Below are 17,147 nucleotides of genomic sequence, written 5' to 3'. Positions count from 1 at the left end.
ATTGGGGACCAACTAATGCAAAGCCATGTGTGAAAGGCTATGACATTTGTATGTGATTATTTGGCTACTCCCAACCTTAGCATCAGAATAATCACTGAGAAGCCTTGTTAAAATTGATTGCCAGGCCCCACCCTGAGTTCCTGATTCCTTAAGTCTGGGGACAAGCCTGAGAATTCGCATTTCTAGCAAGTTCCCAGGCGACGGGTGCTGCACCCTTTGAGATTTACCAATCTACTAAGCAATGAGGAGTCAATAGGGCTTATTCAGCTTTTTTTTTTTTTTTTTTTTTTTAAAGAAGATGATTTGGGGGGCAGTGTAACCGACAGACAGACTGGAGCTAGGCTGATTGCTGGAAGAACGCCAGTACATAAAACACCAGAGGGGACACAGGTTAAGGAGAAGGCAGCGGGGGTGGGGAAACCCATCGGGTTGGAGAAGCATTTGGGAAATGGTGTCACGAAGACTTGGTCACCACTGGAGGCAGAAGACGAGAGAGGGAGGTGTCAGGGAAGATGACCACAACATTCTCGAGGCACGCTGGTTCCAAACCAAATTCAAGAGGACAGCAAGACGAGTGGGTTTGAAGGCAGGAATGATAGACAATTGGTTTAAGGAAGCCGTGGGACATCCCGGTACACAGACCCAACAGACGGTTAGTTATTAAGATAGCGTTATGCTCGGGGTTATGAAAGAACAGTTCTTACTTATTTAGGAATAACCCAGGGTAGATAAGCCATTTGCAAATGGGTGTTGTCAGAGCTCAGTGGGCGGGTCGGAGCTCATCTGTAAATCGGGGTGTGGTTTCTGGACCCCTGTGGGGGGCTGTGGCCCGGCCTCCACTGCCTGTCTCGTCCACCCTCCTTCTGTATCACTTTGAAAGCCGGGCAGACAGCCTGGAGATGACCGAGGAGAAGCAGATGAACATTCTGAGGCCCAGCACAGAGCCTCGGCAGCTGGCTTGAGGATACTCCAATCAAGGACAATTCAGGCTCCTTTGTAAAGGGAAAAGTCAAATGTTGGGGAGCTAAAATCTGAAGATTCTGGCAAGGAAGAACTTACTGTGTTCTATTTTGGGCCTAGGACCTTTACCAAGGTTAACGTGTCTCCTTGAAAGCCCCTTGGTCATTCAGGAAAATGAAAGATTCCTCTACTAGAAAAACCCCGGAAGGAGCCAATACCCTCTACCCGGGAGGCACAGACACGCCATGCCCCTCTGCCTGGAATGTTCTTCCTCTGTCCTCCACTCCCCTGGTCAGACTCACTCCTGCTCAGTCTTCAGATCTCAGCTTGTAATTTCCGTTTCCCTGGGGGGAACCTCTCCTGAAACCTCCTCCTGAGTTTGTCACCCAGTCTTCCCCTTTGCTGCATGTTTCCGCAGCACCCAGAATTTCATCTCCTGCCACAGAACACGACCGAGGTCACTCCTCTGGGTGTTTGTGTGATCCTTTGCTGGATATGTTGCCCCATTTGGCTGTAATCTCTGTGAGCAGAATGGGTTTTAGAACCATATCCCGAATGCTCGCACCCCCCTCTCAGGAGGCCTTCAATCGGTATTTATAGCACAAACGGACGAACGAGGTCCCTTACTAAACAAAAGGAAGGATTTGGGTTCAACCTAAAGGAGAACAGATTAGTGTGGAAGGTTGTACTGCTCTTCAGTAATTTAGATGTCGATGAAGAGTTAGAGGAATATGTTTTGGAGGCAAAAAGTTCCAAAATCTGTAACATCCAGTAGTCTACAATCCTAATGTCCTTCTCGGTCCTAGGCTTTGAGCCTCTGTTTTTCCATTGGTGGAAAGGTGGGGACAAGAACACGAGTTGGAAGGAAACAACTTAAAAAAAAAATTTTTTTTTAAGATTTTATTTATTTATTTATTTTACAGAGATCCCAAGTTGGCAAAGAGGCAGGCAGGGGTGGGGGGGGGAGCAGACTCCCTGCTAAGCAGAGAGCCCAATGCGGGGCTTAATCCCAGGCCCCTGGGATCATGACCCAAGCCGAAGGCAGAGGCTTTAACCCACTGAGCCACCCGGGGCCCCGGAAGGAAACAACTTTTAAACCTAAGTTAAGGGAAACACAACATGAGGCCCTAAAACAGGGCTGTGTTTGCACCTCTTCAGTAAAGCCTTCCGTGTACCGGTGGAGCGGTCATTCAACCATTCTAGCGAGCACACCCTCGTTCAATAGACTTCCACAGAGACCCAGCTATATGCTGGCTCTCCTCCTGGGCATTGCCTAGTAAATGACAAACAAGGTGATGATGCCCATGCCCTAGTGGGACGTCCCATCTGGAGTGTGCTACATAGCAAAAAGATAAAGGAAGAAGCCTCAGGCAGGCAGTGGTCACTGCTAAGAAGAAATCAAAGGATAGGATTGAGCAGGGAGACAGGTTGGGGCGGGGGGTGGTGCTGTTACCCGCTGGGTATCCTCATGACTGAAATGCTGTGAAGTTCAAGGCGGACATGGTGGTACACCTAAGGGAGGCCAAATGCACCACATGTACTCTGAGCCATTAATGACCCTAACTGAGGCACAGGATCTGCTACCAAAAGTCAGGCTTCGGTAGTGGGAAGTGCAAACAGGGCCCAAAGAATGAATCATCTCTGGGCAAAGCTGTTTACCGGAGACCTCAGGCACCCCCTCTCTCCCTTCCGCATACTTTGCTCTTCCCCAGAGGGTCTTCTCCAGCCTTCCCTCCCTCTGAGGGACTTTTTAGCCTGTCAAACCTGTTCCATTCCAGAGAAACAAAACTCAGTCACTCCCTCCTGCCATCAGGGAGGGCCCTCTGGTCCCCCTCCAAATGATGAAAGCCCTGGGGTGAGGGAAACAGGTGGTGGGCAGGGCCACTCTCTCTGGCTCCTGGGAGCAGCTCCCCAACTGGGTCAGTGGAGAAGTTTGCACCCCCCCCAAAGGCTATGTTTCTGGCTCGAGTGCCCAAGGGTACTTTCTTTTCATCTAAGTCATATGTCAAGAAAACTAGGCCTGTGGCCCTATCACGGTGACTTCTCTTGAGACCATAGTGGAGTGGTTTCTATTCTGCAGCCCTCAGTTTTCCTTCCTGAAAAATGGGTATAAAAACATTTGTCCTGGGTGCCTGGGTGGCTCAGTGGGTTAAAGTCTCTGCCTTCAGCTTGGGTCATGATCCCAGGGTCCTGGGATTAAGCCCTGCATGAGGCTCTCTGCTCAGCGGGGAGCCTGCTTCCCCCTCTCTCTCTGCCTGCCTCTCTGCCTACTTGTGATTCCTCTCTCTCTCTGTTAAATAAATAAATAAATAAATAAAACATTTCTCCTTCAGTTACAAGTATCATGGGCACTCTACCAGCCTACCTTAAAAATGAGTGGCTGGGGTAAAAGATTTGAGACTGCACAAAGGAGAGGCAGGCAGGGTGGCTTCTGAGAAGCTCCAGAAAGACCACCAGGACTATTTCCCACCCCAACCTACTAAGCCAGTTGGATTCCACAGAGAGTTCAGGCAAACCAGCCAAGGTCACACAGCTAATGGTGGGGCAGAGCTAAGATGAGAATGGGATCTTCTGTCCAGAAACCCTCCACACTGCCTCCTTCATGACCGAGCTACAGGGTGAGGGACAGGAGCCATCTAGATGCTTCTACTAGATCCACAGAAGTGCTTTCGCAAGGACCTTGCAGATGTCAGCCCAGCATCTGACCCGCCAGCAAATGTGTCTACTGTTTCCAGGGACTTCCCAGAGACCGGATTTTTCCACCAGGAATCTTCCATCTGTGGCTCTCAGACCCTCCAGACACTGCCCCTCAGGTTTGTGGTGTGATGTGGGGAACCAAGTCCAACTGACCTACCCTTGACCCCTGCCCCGCCCACTCATAATCACAGATCTTGGGCAAGTTCCCTGATTTCATTTGGTCTCTTTAAATGGAGATGATGTAAGAGCTGCCTCTCCGGAGAGAGTGAAGGTGTCTACAGCTAGAATAGGTGGTACAGGGGCCAGTGGAGGGCTGTAGGCTGGGGTAGGGTCCCAGGGGCGTCACCGGCCCCTCTCTCAGAGTGTTGGAGCCCAGAGGAACGGTAGTGGGCGCTCGCGTGAGGGACCAGCACAGAGGCGTGCACTCTCTTGCAGCCCACTGCCACCCTCACTTCTTTTCCTTGCCCAGATCCCTCATGCTCTAGCTCAGCCAATTCCTGTGCTTCTGATGTTGTAGTCCAGACCAATTGGAAAGCTTCCTAAGGTCCTCCTGAAAATACCTTTAGGTTCCGAAAGCCCAGTACCATTTGGGTAGGAAGGTGGTCACAGAGCAGAGGATTCCTGATTTCTCCCAATTTCTTTTGCAGCATCTACCTCCTGTCTTTTCCTGTTCTAGCTGACGGTGGCTCCAGCAGGGCTCAGGTCCTGCCGCTTCTGCCAGGTACCACATTGCTCCATCCTGGTCCTTTCTGCTTAGCAAGAGGCGGGAGAAACACAGGTGAGAGCTCGTGCGTGCATCAGGAACGACAGATGTGAACCCGACCGCACCAGGCCCCCCACAAGACTGCAGAGGAGGCCAGAGTCTCTAGGTCCCATCCGTGCCCTCTTCTCTCCACACCAGCCCTGTGTCAGGATCCCACCCAAGGCTGCAGCGCGTCGTCCTGGAGACAGGGACACAGATGGCAATGCCATCAGTGTTTCAATAGTTTCATGACAGATTATCATTAGGGCAAAGATAAGGGGTTTTTTGCCGCAGGCCCACCAGTAAGTCTGTGCTGTTGGAATGCAGGGAGTGAGGATGGCAAGGGCCACACCATGGAAGCCGACTGTCGAATGCTAAGGAACTTGGACTAGTCCTGCAGAAAATGGGGAGTCTGCGTCCTGTGGGAGCTAAGCAAAAGATTGGTCTTCAGCAGATAGGTCACCATGGGTCCAAGAGTCCCATCTGTCAAGAAGGGCCTTGAGCTTCGTCTCTCTACCCTCTGGGGCTCTGTACCCCCTGGACCACCTGCTCTAGCTGCTTCCCTGGATCTGAGCAGACCCCGGCCTGCCTGGAGTGGGAGGAGCCTGGGTGGCAGCATGGCAGCTGTTTGATGGGTCCCGTGCACTCTCGGGCTGTGCTATTACATCCCCTCCGGGGGAAGGACACGCTCAATGTCAGGTGGAAGGGAAAGCACTGGGAGGCCTCCTGGTGGGTTGAAACCAGGTTTGGGGAAAGGAGCTGCGGGACTCAGCAAGGGCTACTTCGTCCCTCATGCCATCTTCTGGTTCTGACCCCTCCCTCGACATCCCCCTGTGCATTCCTCGGTCCCCTTGGCCTGGTGGAAGGACCGACTCTGGTTCCTGCCTTTTCTGGTCTGCCGCAGCTGGAAGGCCAGATGCTGGGTCTCAGTCCCGCGATGATCACACTGCCCACCTGGCGTCCCCTCCCTCTTATCCTGTCATGCTTCCTCCTGAACTCTTGACATGAACCCTGCTTCATGTCAGCCTGACAGTCCACCCGGTGGAGTCGACCTCCCCGGCGTGCGTCTTGGAGTCTTGCTTTGCCTCTGAAACCCACAGGCCCCATTTCAGGCTAGCGACGCACACTTCCCTGCTCCATCCACGGGCAGCAAGGCTGCAATTCTTTAAGAGGTAGGAAGACAGCGCAGTTCTGGCGGTCTTCAGAGCATGGGGCTCCTGGTGGCCCCCTAGAGCCCTTTGCATGGTGTGTCCTATGCAGCTGATCAGAAGCAGCAGGTCTCACCCCTTCCCTGCAGGAGCCCCGCAGCCGTGCTCTCTTTCCTCCTTCCTTGTGAAGGAGATGATTCCCAGACATGAATGTCACTTTCATCAGGCCCCACCCAGATGCTTCCAGGAGATTCCCGATTGCTAGAGTGCAAGCTTCCTGGCTGGGCACAGGGGTCACTGACAGTGCAGCCATTTCTCTCTTTCACACAGACCCCGAGATCAGCCTCCATGATTGTTGCCGTATTTCCCAGACCCTCCATGTGCATACGCAGCCTTGGCATAGCCACCCCACCCTTGCAGCCTCCCCCAATCCTTCCCTAACCACAACCTTCATCAGGCACAGTGGTCCCAGCCCCCAGCCTGCTCTAACTTGAAAGCAATGTCAGAAAAGGAGAGGGATTGTAGGTATGAAGTCCTGACTCTTGAACTTAGGACTCTCTGCCCTGTGACAGATGAGGCTCCTGAGTGCCAGGAGGGTCAGTACCTTGCCCACAGGTGCAGTAGGGGAAGGGGAGTGCTGGCATTTGGTTCTGCATCCTCTGTCTCCAGAGCTCAGGCCTCAAACTGCCCCCCCCAATACAGAACTCATTTCCACCCATTCGTGAGAAGGGAGAGAGAGTTCCAGAGTACACACGCAGTTCTCCCACGTGTCTTGCAGACCCTGATCCCCCTTTGCGGGCCCATCTTCCACTTTTTCTGAAGGGAAAACTCTAGCCAGCCATCAGCACTAACCTGGCCCTCACCAGAAGCTGCTGCTGTAATTTCCCTCCTTGGGACTGGGGATAGAATCTGCAGGGCCAGATGCTCAAGGCAAACACAGATAAATAACTTCAAAGTGGTGACAGGGAAATATGAACCCCGAGCACAGAGCCCCTCTACAGGCAGGGCCCTGGGGGACTGGCCGAGTGGCGCCCCTGTGAGGCCCGTCTACTCCTGCTCTTGGCTCCAGACCCTCGGTGCTTGCTTCCCTCCCAGCACTCACCTCCCCTGGGGACTGGGCAAGCTGGGCCCATGGCTGTCCTCGCTGGAGCCCCAGGGTGAGTGGTGCCCACACGTAGTAGGTCCTCAATAAACATTATTGAATTGGAAAGACTTCCTGTATGCAAGGGATTATGAACTTCAGAAACAAAGAGATACCCAGAGGTCCAGCTTTCCTGGTGCTGGAAACTTGAAAAAAACCTGACATCCTCTTCAAAAACAAGGGACAAAGGACTGAATATGATTATAGGCGTAATTGTGCACACCTCCCCCGCCCCCCAAATTCAAGTGTTGAAGTCCCATCCCCAGTACCTCAGAATGTGACTGTACTTAGAGGGAGGGTCTGTAAAGACGTAATGAAGTCAAAAGGAAGTCATGGGGGTGGGTCCTTATCCCATCTGACAGATGTCCTTAGAAGAAGAGGTTAGGGGACACACACACACACACACACACACAGGGAAGACTGACTATGTGAAGACACAGGAACAAGACCGCCATCTACCAGCCAACAGATCCCTCCCTCACAGCCCTCAGAAGAAACCAACCCTACCGACACCTTGATCTTGGACTTCCCGAACTCTGAGACAATCCATTCCCATGGTGGAAGCCCCTGTCTGTAGTTCTCTGCTATGGCAGCCCCAACAAACCAGTATAGGTGCTTAAAGAAGAAAAATAAACCACAACAAATTATAAATGTCAAAGGAGACAGGTCCTATTAAAGCATCAGAAAATATGAAAAGACTAATACTATTAATTTCATTAATTGCCAGGCTTATGCCTATGATACTTTCTTTCCCATATTTTTTGTCTGCTTATTTCTCACACCTGACAATAGTTTCATCGTGTTTTTTCTATAGAGAGAAGAGAAAGAGACCTTTAGCTTTTCTTTTCACATGGGTGATCATGTAATTTTTGCAATACTGATATTTGGGCAAAGTTTCTTCCGGGCTCACAACTTATCATTGGTAATATCATGTACATTTTCAGAATGGTCACTAAATTTAGGAAAACCTCTTTTTTAAAGTTCTTTCACATATCAGCTGAAAAATGTCAGGACATTTCCTTTTTTTTCTTTTTTTTAATGCAGTGCTTGATCTCACCTGCTCTCTGAATTGCCAACATTTATCATTGCTCCCACTGTGGGGTTATGGTATGTATTTGTCAGTGATAACAGTTTTTGTTGCATCAGCAAAAGAAAAGAAATCTTTTTTCCATGTGAACATATAATTCATTTCTTCCCTTTAACTGGATTATGTAACAAGCCAAGACCTACTCATTACTTCTTGGAAATGTATCATTTCTATTCAAATGTGTGTCTTTCCCTCGATGAATTAAGACGTTAGTGTGATCTGAGACTTTTCTTGTTACAATTTGTTTCTTGATGTCAGAATAATCTTAATCTTAGTACCACAAGATTTTAAAAATCATGTCACATATGAAGACATTGTAAGGGCGCCTTCCAGCCTTTGGAAGCAGCTGGAGCCAATGAGGGAAACCAAAACTTCATAATTTCCTGGTAAATCAGCCCTGGTCAAGGTTGAAGGCTGGGGCTCAGAAGAACTGAACCAACACATACGTCCAGCGCCCCACCCCACCCCCCGCCAGTCACCACCCCTTGCCCCAGTGACACCCATGTCCAGACCAGCAGTCACAGGCTGCGGTGAATTTCTGTGCAGTTAAGAGGAAATTATACACATTTTCTGTGTTTGCGTATAGAAAGAGAAACAGTTCCCTGAACCCAAAACGAAGGTGACTTGGAGGGCATTGTCTACTCCATTCATCTGGTCAACCCAAATAAGATTTTCTCTGGTTTCTTGTGTAAGGTTTTTCTGTTTGTCTTTTTCAGCAACATGAAAGGGTTTGGTTTTTGTTATCCATCCAGCAGAGAACCTCTGCATTCCCCCCGGGTGAGGGACTTGGGGAAGGTGGGTGACAGAGGGGTCCCACCGGTCCCCCAGCGTGTCCCCTCTCTCTGTGGCCCTTGAGGGGGTTAACAGTACAGGCTCCCAAGCCAGGCAGCTGCAGTTCTGACCCGAACTCCATTCTATACTCACTGTGCAACAGGGGCAAATGAGCCCCTTGGATCCTGCCTTTCCTCATCTGGAAAATGGAAGGAAGGGAACCAAAGAACACAGGATAGTTGTCACAGTGAGAAGGTTGTGAGTTACTGCTCTGGGTCGGGCACTTAGTACAGGACCCGGCGCTTCACAGGTGCCCACCATGGGGTAGCTGATGTTTTTTATTAAAGGTGTGATTGGGAGAATCACAGGAACCGGGGAACGCGGAGCAACTGTGTTCTAGCTCCAGAGGATCTACCTGTCCCCTTCCCTCAGGGCTCATTTGGAAGCTGTACCCTCTGCTCCTCTGCCTTGGGGAACAGCCACTTGTTTTGTCCCCATTTCCTATTGGACGGAGCGCACAAGGAGGTATACACAGTCGGCAAAATTCCAGACCCGCCCAGGCTCTGGTCTCCAGTCTGTCCCTGCTTAGCAAGAGCCCACGGCAAAACCTGACCCACTGCATGCCAAACATCAACCACTCTAAAGGCAGTTCCCACTGCTTCTTCTAGGAAGTCTTTCTGAGTTTCACTCTCCTTCCTTGGAGTCTGCTCATAACCTGCATCTGCTCTAACTCTGGGCTCAGCTTGTTCAAGAGCCATCCTCACTGGTGTATACTGTGTTTCTGAAACTGGTCACTACAGTAAAATATCCGAAAGCAGAGTCATAGCCTCACACGGCCGAGATATGTGTTTTCCCAGGATCTAAAAGAAATTGTAACGTTGTGAGTACACCTCACCTTGTTTTGAGCATTGTTTGCAATAGGCCCCATCATTTGAATGCGTTCGCTAATTTATTTCCTTTACAATCCAACATTCATAACGAAATGTCAATATGAAGGAAATGTCAGATGTCTTAGGGACCAGACCCCAGCCAAGCCAAGGAGACAGACAATAAAAAGGACACCTAATAAATAAGTCAGTCTGTGAGATGGTGATTAAGTGCCAGGGGGAGCGGGGGTGGGGGGGTCGGGGCGGGGGGGGGGGGGGGGTGGGGAAGAGGGATAGAAAACAGAACAGAGTAAAGAGGTCCCAGAAGGCAGGGGAGGGTAGACAGGAGAGTCGGGAAGCCTCACTGAAATACTGAGCTCTGAGCAAGGACTTGGAAGGTTGGCGAGTGAGAGCACTGTGCAAGCCCAGGGGAAGAGCATTCTGGGTAGAGGGCCTACAGCGGGCTGGCATCGGGCACCCACTGGAACCCAAGTCCATCAGCTTCATTCTAGTGAGCCCCTGCTTGTGGCTACTTTGCTCTTCCTGGAGCATTCCTAATGACGCCTATCTTCGTCTCATTTATACTCTGGTTATGAGACCTAACCCCCTACCTCTGCTCTCCATGGCTCTATTTTTATAAAGCAGGAAGGACAAAATTAAATTAATGTAACAGAACGGCACAAACTTGGAGCCTGAGGCAGAGGGTGCTGGCCGACAGGGAGCGGTGGGCTGGCAGGCTGCGCCCCCACGTGGAAGCTTGCAAGGTTTGGCCCCTCCGCGTGGAAGTTCCAATCTGCACTGGGAGGCAGGACCCGGGGGACCAGTGCGCGATCTGGCACTCGGAGGCAGGACCCAAATGTGCCTGCCGAGCACAAGAGAAAATTACGAATGTCAAGGATCTCTTGCTCCATTAAGAAGAGCGCAGGACAGAGGCTGCGAGTGGGGGAGGGGTGTGCGATGCCGGCGGAATGTGGGCCACACCCACTCTCCTCTGCCCTCTCCCAGCCAGGGAGGGCTTTCCTGTCCTTGAACCAGAGAGCAGACAGTCTCCCCGAGGCAGCTGTGTGCGTGGGGCGGGGTGGTAGGGTTCTGGGCGAGGGTGTGGTGCCAAAAAGAGTGCCCTGCTGGACGGCCCAGGCTGCAAATGTGTGCTTGGTCCTTCTTGGCAAAGGTCCTTCTGTTTACTGGCTCTGCGTGTCTTTCTCCTCCACCAGTGTGCTCTGGGCCAGGACCTTTTGAGGCACCCATGCTACAGCAGTTCCCAGAGGCTTAAGGACAGGCTGTGGGACATGTGGCCGTCTGGGCTGGCGAGCCTGGGAATCGGGGAGGGGGTGTCTGTGCAGGGAATCTGGCCCACCCCAGTCATAAATGCCATCCTCTTCAGGACACGCAGGAGTATTTTATTGTTTCATTGAAAACTGAGCCCCTGGCGCAGCTGTTCTGCCCAGGAATTCCAGGGGGCAGGGATGGTGCGGGAAGTGGGGAGAGGGCCTGCTTGTCAAGCACATGAGATCTTGTTACTGGGGTTGGGGGAAATTGGATGCGGTTCCAGGGCTCAAATCTTTCTTGCCCCACACACCAGGGCGCTGGCTCCACTGAAGGCGATCAAGGCACAGGGGCCGTGTGTTTATGCCCCCGTCGGGCGAACAAATGGTTCCTGAGCCAACGCTGACAGCCTGTTCTCAACTAGGAAAAAAAAAAGACTTAAAGGAAAAACAAAAACAACTCTTTGTTGGGAGGGCAAAACCTGCTTGGTGTTAGAGGCCGCAGGTTAGTCTAAGCTGCAGACAGGACCCTCCCTTCCGCTCACGGGGGTCTTGCGCTAGCTGCTCTGTCCACCCCTAATGCTCTTTCCTCACGTTTCCACCTGCCATCTCCTCCTTGTCTTTCAGGTGGAAACTTTAATGGTCGCCTCCCCGAGGATGCCTTCCCTGCGCTCCGTCTCTGTCCTGCTGATCCCGTCCTGGAATTGTCTTCTCCATCTGGTGTTTTTGTGCTCACGAGAATGCAAACACCTCCAGAGCAGGGACTGTCTCTTCTTTCTGCTGTGGCATTATCAACACCAGTGATAGCAGGCATTCAGTAAACGTATTTTATTATGTTAGGTGTGTGTTTAAGGGGCACCTGGGTGGCTCAGTTGGTAAAGCATCCGACTCCTGCTTTCAGCTTAGATCATGATCTCAGGGTTGTGGGATCGAGCCCCGTGTCGGGCTCCCAGCTCAGTGCGGGGTCTGCTTCAGATCCTCTGCCTGTGACTTCTGCCCCTCCCGCTCGTGCACTTGCTCTCTCTCAAATAAATAAGTAAATCTTAAAAAAATAAACAAATAAAGAAGTGTTTAAGACCTAACTTGTGCATTTTTTTTAATGAAGAGATGGAGAAAATATAGCATGGTAGAGCAAAGAAGACAGGGAAAGGGACCTCAATCAGGAAAGAAAAGTAATGCTGATTATTTTTCTTCAAAGATGACCTGCTCTTTGAGATCTGACACCCTTTTGGTTCCTGCCAGGCTGCTCAGAGGCACTGGACGGTCTCCGGACACTGAGACCTCAATTTTCTCTCCCTTTGTCCATCACATCCCTTATAAGACCCTGAAATCTCTTTCTTAACTCTTCCAAATGCTTTCATACAAACTCCCTCCCTTGCTTTGGAATAGGCTGCCATTTTACCTTATAAAAGTAAAACAACAACAACAACAACGAAAAACTTTCTCTCTCTCCATATTCTTCTGGATTCTCCTGGAATCAGAAATAGCTGTGTGACTTCGATCAAACCACTTCCCTCTCTGGGCTTCAGTTTTCTATAAGGGAAGGAGAAGCCAGAAAGGGGTGAGCTTCTGATGTCCAGCCCAAGATAATGTTCACAAAGGTCACTGCTCCTCTGATGAAAAGCCTTACAACCTAGCATCTCTGGGAATTATAGGAAACAGAGGACCTCCTTCCTGGTGCCCAGGCCTCCACCTCCCACCCCCTGGGGCTGTCCTTCCTTTGGAATATACCACACAATACATCATGAGGACTGCATTTGACAAGAAATGAAAAGCAGAAGCCCACCCCCCTACCCCCTGTACAAATGGCCCCACTTTTCCATCCCACCCTGTATCGAGTCCTTTGCAATGTGAATTCACACTTTTCTCATCTGGAGGTGGAGACTATGTCCCCATTCTTTAAATCTGGGCTGGCTTTGTGGCTGCTTGGCCAAAAGAATGAACTAGAAGTATTGTTGAGTAAATTTGGAGCCCAGGTTTCAAGAGGTCTTACACAATACCTTTCTCATTCTTGGACTCCTGGAACTGTCATGTGCCAGGCTAGCTTACTGAAGGGTGGGACACATATATGACCCCCAACCACCACCAGAAGAATTGCCCAGCCCAGCGCAGCCAACATCAGCCGAGATGAGCCAAGCCCGATTCCAATCAGCAGAACTGATGTGAGTGATAATGAATGGCCATTGCAGGTGATTCATTGTACAGCAATAGCTTAGAAATGATACACCCAGAATCTTCCCCCATGACAGCCCAGCCCTCCCCTATCTTGCTCCCTTGACCATCCATGCATGGGGTCTGGTCTTTCTGCCTCTGCACTAATTTATTTCTTAAAAATAGGATTCCCACCCGAAAGTCCCGCTTTATGTGTAAAGACATACAGACAATTGTCTATGTGATATGATTTTATTTTTCGAGGTCTTTTCAAAACTGAGAGGCATAAAGTATCAGCCACTTGGGCCAGCCGTGGCATCGAAACTGTGGTCTGAAAAATCAAGTCTTTTTGAATTACGATTGAGATGATGCACATCATGTAGGCTAACACACACCCCACCACCGTCTTGGTGGCATGAGCTAGCAGGAGAAATGGGAATCAGAGGCAGGTAGGTAGACCCCCGGTGGGGGACGCAGATTTGGCTGAGTGTCCCAGCAGGGGCCTCCCTGAGGTCAGGGGAAGTAATCAGGCTGAAACCCCAAGAGCACACAGGCACATCTGCACTCGGAGTTTTGCCAAGGACTGACCCTGTTTGGGTAGAAGCATTCCATTTCCCTTCTGGGTTCAACGAATATTTGCTAAAAGTCTATCCTAAAGCAGGGAGACATTGGAAATGACAAAAATGAATAAGGCAGAGTCCTTGCCCTCAAGGAACTTACCAGTTCATCATCAGAAAAACTGCAGGAGCCTAAGCCCATATATCACTGGGCTCAGATTTGGTTATTTCTTCTCAAAGTCTGACGATAATGCCAGATTCATGAACGATCAGCAATTAGGTCAATTAGCAAGATATTTACAATTTATGAGTTTATCGTTCTTCAAATTTTACTCAAATTGCATCTCTCTGTGCAAATACTATTAATACGCAGAGGCAAATTCGATTTCCAGCCCTCTCCCCAACTCCGTCTCCCACAGGGTTAGCCCAAGTTTGGGTAAGTAATTCCTCTGTAGTGTATTCCTCTGCTTAACTAGCAACTCGGACCAAAAATAGAGGGACATCACGAAAAACAAAGCAAAACCATATCTGTTTATGTAAATATTCTTTATCTTTCTCTTTGGTACTGTAGCTTACCCATTATATACACTATAGCCTTCCCCTCACAATGTCCACAAAGCCAACCTTATCCCATTGCCTCTTTCACCACCCAGCAAAGGCCATCAACACTTATTCCCCAGACTTCTGCACAAATCTAACTGGTCTTCCCGCTTCCATCCTTCCCCCCTACATATTCTTGTAACCAGTGGGCAAAAAGATCCCATTCAAACAAAAGTGTGGTTATGTTCATTCTCAACTCAAAAACCTCCAGTGAACTTCCTACCATACTTAAAATAAAATCCAAACTTCTTAGAACCTACCAGACCACAGAAGACCCATCCCCAACTACCTCTCTCACCACATTTCATCACTCTCCCCCTTGCCAATCTTGCTCTAGTCACAGGGCAACTATTGCTTTTCCTTAAGTCTGCCAAACATTCCTGCCTCAGGGCCTTTGCACTACCTATGCCCTCTACCTGTGATCCAGCTGACCCAGATCTCCCCATGGAATAATTTTTATGCTATTTCAATCCCTACCTCTTCAGAGTGAACTTCCTTGACCCCCAGAGCTAAAATACCCCCCATCACCAGTACCCCACTCCTCTTCTACAGCGCCCTCCACTCTCTATCCCCTGACTAGTGCTTACTAGCACCTTCTGCTGTATTGTGTACTTGTTTCTTTACTGATTGGATGCTGAATGTGGGCCACCTTGCACCGCGGTCCCAGCCATTTTGCATCCCATCGTATACCTACCACAGTGACCAGTACTTTGTCTTCCCCAGCTTCAGGATAAGAGTTTATGGAACAGAAGCCTATGTGTTCGCATTAATTCTCCTAATATTTCTAAATGTTTTGATTTGTAAGATAATCATTAAGTGAAGGTGCAGTCTACAGCACAGAGCAAACGTTATACTTGGAATTCAGAGTTAAATCCCTTTGCTTCTCTGTTAAAAGGGAGAGAGAGAGAGAGAGAGAAGCATTTGTTTTCTTTCTTCAAATCATGCTTTCCTTCCTCTCAACCAAAGATGTACTGTAGTTACTTCCATTTTGCCAAGGAGGAAACAGGCTCAGAGAGGGTAAGCCAGCCTTAGTCTTTGCTTTCTCAATAAGACAGTCCACCTCGAGAAAGCAAATTCTGTCCCAAAACTGTGTGCCAGAGAAAGTCACTCTGTGGCTCCCTTCTGAGACACTGCCCTTGGGGTTCTCAACACCGGCAACATGGGGAGAAGCCTCCCCACCCCAATCCCCTGACCTGGTACCTCCTCTGTCCACCTGCCTCCACCCCTTGCAGGGCAGGCTGGGACTCGCTGTGTCTGCGAACAGGCACCGCGCGTGTGGCTCTCCGGTTTCTAGGAGCGCTGCCAGGCTTCAGGAGCCCCAAGGCTGTGCTCCCCAGCGCCTTCCTGTCAGGGGCAAACAACCAGTTGTTAATGTCTTCCTGGGCGTATGCGCTTGATGTCATCACAACAAGGATCTCCGCAATTGGCACAGGCTGGGGTGCAGACACCCGGGGCCTCCAGGCTGACAGCTGCATGGGGTCATTTGCAATTAGAGGCTGAGTTGGAAAAGAAGAAGTCTAGCATGGAATCCTCTCCTGAACCCTGCCTGCCCGAGGCGCGGGGACTCCCAGGTGGAGGACGAACGCCCCGGCTGTGTACCCTGGGAAGGAGTTGGGGTGGGGGGCAGGGTAGGAAGGCGCCTGTGCAGTCCCGCCCTTCCAGACAGGAAAAGAGAGTACAGGTGCCTCAGTAGTTAGCTGTCTCTGGGACAGCCTCACTTTTTCCAAGTCCTTGTTCCCACGGGGGAGTAGGTGAGGACCCTGGAGTCGTACAGATTGAATTTGAACCTGCGGGTTGCTACCTGCTAGCTCTGTCACCTTGGGCAAGGTCCTGGATGTTGTTGTCTCAGTCAGGACTCCAGCAGGAAGCAGAGGTACAGTCAAACTGGATAATTTAAAGAGATTTGTAGTAATGGGTTGTTTATAAAAATGCGGGCCCAAGGGGGAGGTGCAGTCCCCTGGGGCTAGGAACGGCATGGCGCCATGACCCAGGGAGAGCCAGATGAGGGAGAGCTAGGAAAGGGCTGCCAAACAACTCAGCAGTCAAGATAAAGAGTATCTTAAAGCAATATTTTTTTTTTCAAATTAAAATCAATATAAAAAACCCAGGGCATCTGGGTGGCTCAGTTGGTTAAGCGTCTGCCTTCAGCTCAGGTCATGATCCTAGGATCCTGGGATGGAGCCCTGCATCAGGCTCTCTGCTCAGCCAGAGAGCCTGCTTCTCCCCCTGCCTGCCACTCCCCTGCCTTTGCTCTTGCTCTCTCTCTTATAAATAAATAAAGTCTTTAAATTTTTTTTGAAATGGTATCACTTAAGCAAGAACATTTTTAAAAAATATACATATATATTTTTTAAAGATTTTATTTGCTTATTTGACAGACAGAGATCACAAGTAGACAGAGAGTCAGGCAGAGAGAGAGAGAGGGAAGCAGACTCCCCGCTGAGCAGAGAGCCCCATGCGGGACTCGATCCCAGGACCCTGAGATCATGACCTGAGCCGAAGGCAGCGGCTTAACCCACTGAGCCACCCAGGCACCCTAAAATATTTTTTAAAGAAACCATAGAGAACAAAATATCAAAATCCTAAAGACAAGCTCCAGGTTTGCCATGCTGAGCCATGTTGGAGCCTGAGGCAAAAGGAAAAAATGGGCATCCCTACATATACATAGTTCTGTATATTTTTAACGGTTAATTTTTCTCCAGAACATATATTTTTTAAAATACTGAAAATTAAAAGTAAGTGGCTGTAACTCAGCATTATTTGAAACTAAAATATTTTGTTTATATCAAAACCAGATTGTACCATAATTTTACTTTCCTGGCTTAAAATGAAAGCAACCTCAGCAATAGTGTTTTCAGAATCTACTTGTTGTGGCGGGTTTTTTTTTTTTTTCAATTTATTTATTTTTTAAAAAACAGTATTCATTATTTTTTCACCACACCCAGTGCTCCATGCAAGCCGTGCCCTCTATAATACCCACCACCTGGTACCCCAACCTCCCACCCCCTACCACTTCAAACCCCTCAGATTGTTTTTCAGAGTCCATAGTCTCCTATGGTTCACCTCCCCTTCCAACTTGTGGAGCATAACAAATAGCATAGAGGACAAGGGGCGTTAGAGAGGAGTAGGGAATTTGGGTAAATTGGAAGGGTTTTTTTTTTT

This window comes from Neovison vison, chromosome 12 (genome assembly GCF_020171115.1).
Source record: "Neovison vison isolate M4711 chromosome 12, ASM_NN_V1, whole genome shotgun sequence".
NCBI lineage: Eukaryota > Metazoa > Chordata > Mammalia > Carnivora > Mustelidae > Neogale > Neogale vison.
The sequence above is the reverse complement of the archived record's forward strand: the minus strand, read 5'-3'. Positions refer to the sequence as shown.